The sequence below is a fragment of the Trachymyrmex septentrionalis genome, unplaced genomic scaffold (genome assembly GCF_001594115.1).
Source record: "Trachymyrmex septentrionalis isolate Tsep2-gDNA-1 unplaced genomic scaffold, Tsep1.0 scaffold89, whole genome shotgun sequence".
NCBI lineage: Eukaryota > Metazoa > Arthropoda > Insecta > Hymenoptera > Formicidae > Trachymyrmex > Trachymyrmex septentrionalis.
Window position 1 is genome coordinate 500237 of NW_017306081.1, and position 4854 is coordinate 505090.

Here is a 4854-nt window from a genome sequence, read left to right on the forward strand (position 1 = left end):
TTAGAAACTGGTTATAAACTGACTAGTTTACTATCTAGATACTCCCGAAAAAAGCGTCGCTCAAATTGAGACGAATCTAATTAGTAATACTGGTTACATATTATACTAGAGAGTAACTGATATTCTTGGCTAACTACTGACTATATTCTGGCTTCTTTTCTACTGGGGCTTTTTTTCTAGTATAAATAAAGTTTGACTTTCTAATACTAGTAGTCCGTCTCCTCTCTCAGTCTATGTTGTTCCGCACTACCGAACGTACACAATAATCGACACGTCTGGTTTACACATCTGCGTTCCTTCTTTCGGTATATATTTTAAAAAGTTTTTTATTCCTTGTTGGATACGCTCTTTTGAATTTGTTACATATGAGTTCTGGTGAGTTTTATTATATTTCTTATTATTTTTTATTAGAGATTTCCAGCATGTCAACTTATTTACGCGTGGATTGTTTTTTGTAGTACGCTTTTAATTTATCTTTTTATCAACTAGAGCTTTGCCAAGATATCTTTAATACATTTGATGGTTCAATCGTACGGACATAATGTTGAACTCGATATCAAGACTCACCCGAACTGTGAATGTTCGGTATATGCGATCATTTGCGATAATTGATTTCATTCTGCGGTTTTTTCCTTATGTTAACGTCTGAAGAGGGCTCGATCCGGTAGCCGAAACTTGTAACTTTTAATCATTTTCGTAATTTCGATTCTAATTTTTGCGTTATGTAATTTTTACCTCTGTTAATTATAATATATTTTTTGTTAATTTCAAAGAAATGTATTGACTCTTACTTTGCCCGTTACTTATTATTATTTGTTTTGTATAGAAAGAGTCCTTCGATTTGTTATTTATTCTAAAAAATTAATTTATGACATTACTATTGCTGCAAATTATTCTGTATTTCTTTAAACTTACGTAATACCGATCATGGCTCAGTAAAATAACTGTTACAACTTATTTAAAATAAAATATATAAAATAAGTTTCAGAAATTTATTTAAAATATAAAAATCAGTAAAAAAAACTGATACGACTTATTTAAAATATTAAATAAAAAATAAGTTAGAAGTGTTGTTATTTAAAATAATGAATACTAAATAATTCTTTTATTTTAGAATAAGATGTGAATAACAGAATCATTCATGTCTAATTCTAAAATAAAAGAGTTATACTATAATTATGTTTGGGGACTTCCGGTCGAGGTGAGTTACAGAGAAGACATATTCTGCGCATTTCGTGAGGAAAATTAAAGATTTTTTTTGTGGAAAAAGAAGACGGACCAAGGGGAACCTAATATATACAACTGTCATAGCTCCAACCGAGAACATCGTGATCCAGGTGGCCTGAAAGCCTGTATTGGGTGCATAAGAGAAGGAGTGGACAAAAGGTGACAGGAGTGCATTGGGTGAGCCTTTCATAAGTAGTGCCTTTCATAAGTGAAAATTTGCATAAAGAAATATAACTTCATAATGTTATAAAATGTTATAAGACAAAATTCACTAAATTAACTTATTTGAATTTTTAATTTTGTTAAAATTTAACAACTTTTATTTCCAATTTTATTAAAATTTAACAACTTTTATTTACATACAGTATTCGTTACATACAAAAAGTATTCATACACAAAAAATATTTTTTAAAAAAACTTTATTTTTAAAAAGTAAATATTTCCAGCGGGAAATGAGTTATCGAATTAATGTCGAATCGATATAAATTCGATGATTTTAACACTATGATAACAATATGATTGGAAATGAGACCGTTTATGTTAAATACATTATTTTAGATACGAAGCGCCATTCCAGTCTAAACGTCAAGATGTTGAACTATTAAATGATAATTGCGTGCCGATATGATTGTCGGACTTTCAACGCAATCCATCTGAAATATTAATAATCCCCCCAAATGTTCCAAATCTTAAAAAAAAACTGTAAACTCGCACGAAATGCAAAAGATCCGAGTGCGACTCCCGGCCGAGGCAATTTTATTTTTCGAAATTATTATTACAGTTTTTTAAGATTTGGGAAATTTGGGGGGACTATTAATATTTCAGATGGATTGCGTTAAAAGTCTGACAACCATATCGGCACGCAATTATCATTTCTGAACATTAATTCATTTAAATAAATATATTATATATAATAGTTCAACATCTTAACGTTTAGACCGGAAATAGCGCTTCGTATCTAAAGTAATGTATTTAATACTAATTTGACGTCGATTTGACATTTAACAATCATTTCTTTGTTGGACAATTAACAATTTATTCATAAAAAATAAAATAGACTGTGTTTCTTAAAATTATATATACCAAAATGATGTGTATTAATTATAGAAAATATATTATCTGAAAAATTGTATTGTTTGAATGTTCAAAAAGTATTTGTACCGACGAGAAATTTAGCTTCTAAAATCAGGAATACATGTTAAGTTTGTTTGTTTATATTAAAACAGAATGTATTCATTGTATAAAATTGCTAATTAATGTTTATTTTCTACAAATAAGGCTTTTTTTATAAATTTCCTTGTACAAATACTTTTTGCTCTCTGTATGTATAAGATGCAAAATTAAAATTTTTTCAATCAAGGACCTAGGAGAGAGAGAGAGAGAGAGAGAGAGAGAGAGAGAGAGAGAGAGAGAACATGACGGCCCAAAACCTGTAACCGCAAGATGCCGCGCACTACTGCCCTCTAACAAAGTGGATGTGCTACATCTACATAGCAACATCCACTTTTCTTAGGTACATCGTCCACTTTTCAAGGCTGAAGATGATAAATCGATATTTGATTCATATAATATCGTGCTACATGTAGCACGATTATGATCGAAAAAATTCTCAGAATTCTATGGAAAAAAAATAAATGATTTTTGTCTGTTACAGTTTTATAAAGTTGACAGTGTTTGAATAAAAAAATTATTCAAGATATACTAATATTTAGTAATTAATGGCAATTTTTAGTAATTAATATTTTGTTAACAATTGCGAAAATTGCAAAATAATAGAGAACTTTTCGACTCAATTTAATCCACTCTATCTACACAAAAGTGATTGAAAACTTTTGGGACACCCTTTATATTAAAGACCGTCAACTCTGAGCAAATTTTCGGTGGTATAAAAAAGGCTCCAAGGGTCCAGGAGGTAATTAAAGAACGCTGACATTATCGACAATTGATATAAATTTGCTATTGTATTAACATAAATATTTAGCTCATATATTATTAAATTTATGATTTTTTATTACATAAATATTCTATAAATAAATATGCATACTTGTAAAGCTATAATATCTTATATATTGCAAAAAAATGCATACAATTTTTTTTCTGTAGTTATCATCTCTGTTAATAATCCATCTTTGACGATAACACTGAAATCACAATTTTAAAGAAAAATTTAATATTATTGAGTTCTAAATGTATAAATATATCTACTGATAAATTATAAAATTAGTATAATATTATCAGTTTTTCTTTCTTAAAAAATCTTTCTTAACTTTCTTAACTTTAATATTCGCAAGGACATAAACTCCTATACGTTAGTCTTTAATATCTCGTTAATGCAATCGTCTAACCTAAATACAATGTGAATGCAATATGGATGGCATATCCCCATCATGGCTTAAGTCCAATCAGAGGAGGTCATATGCAATTTGCCATTCTCTCTCTAGTGCAAACTGCATATTACAAGTCAGTGTGAGCGCAAGTCTCGTAGAAGAACATATTTTTTTGAGGAAAAATTTCGATCTGTTCAGTTCTTGCTTCCATTGATAATTTCGTAAGTATGTTTAGTGTGAAAATTATTATTTCAAACTTTTTCGCAGTGTGTCTGCTTATTTGAGATATCTATATTAAAATCCGAATTGCGTAAATAAATGTAGCTTTAAAGTTAATTTGACAAACTACAAACTTTAATAATAATATTACAAAAAAACTTATTGCCACGTACACAAACTGATATAATTACGTAGCTGAATAATTAATAAAAAATATGCAATATTTCTGACAATAACAAATGTTAAATCAAATATTAAATTATAATAATATGCGTATCATTAGGTGCTTTCCAATTGCTTAACACATCTTAACGTTATAAAATATTAATAAAATAACGGTGTAAAGACTCTTTATGTATAAACAAAATAAACAAAGTAAACGGCGAAAAAGATTCAACGCATAACACATTTAATATCACGTCGACGTTGACATGGTCGACTTCGACACTTACAATTCTAACAGCGCCATGCGTTTTCACACCTGTTTCGCTTATATATTGCAGTGGTTCTCATTTGCTTATTCGGGCGTGTTGGTGAGTGAGCACTTTCTATTTTTATTGCGGCGTGTCTAGTTTTTAAGTTTGCTTTTTTCTTACGAGTTCCCTTCCTTTTCCGGTTTTTCAGTTATTGTAGTACTTGACTATGAATCTTGACATCGATTTGACTGCCCTATCGCATATACCATGGTATAACATGCCACATGTCGATATCCATCCGAATTGCAGATTTCCGCGCGTTAAAATTGTTGCGACATCGAACTATTTATTTATTTTTATGTAGTCTTTTATTACTTTTATTATATTCATATTATTTTACATCTGAGGAGGGCTCAATTTAGCAGCCGAAACTTGTAATTGTTTTATATATTAATATTCGCCGTTCTACTTCGTTTTTATTTTATGTATCTATGACTATTATCTTTAATTAAATATTAATAAAATCTTCGAGTCACTCTCCGACCTTGCTTCTAGCGACATCTTTTCCTCGTTATAAGTATATTAAAGAAAGAATAAAATCAATTGTAACGATCTGTTTTCTGATATACCCGCGGCGCTTATGCCAGCACGCATTATGTCAAAAA

The 4854-nt window shown here is 29.6% G+C and overlaps 1 protein-coding gene across 5 annotated transcripts in view; it reads left to right on the forward strand.

The window, feature by feature from the left end:
• The first annotated feature begins 254 nt into the window (after positions 1-254).
• The window catches only part of LOC108755595 (saccharopine dehydrogenase-like oxidoreductase), a 16426-nt gene continuing 11826 nt past the window's right edge, over positions 255-4854 (forward strand). The window contains exons 1-2 of one of the 5 annotated variants that reach the window (XM_018498705.1): positions 255-375; positions 1213-1404. The gene's annotated coding sequence lies outside the window, so the exon portion shown is untranslated. Of the gene's footprint in view, positions 376-1201; positions 1405-3655; positions 3780-4854 lie in introns of those variants that run through there. The other 4 variants (XM_018498707.1, XM_018498706.1, XM_018498708.1 and 1 more) reach the window with 4 other exon arrangements.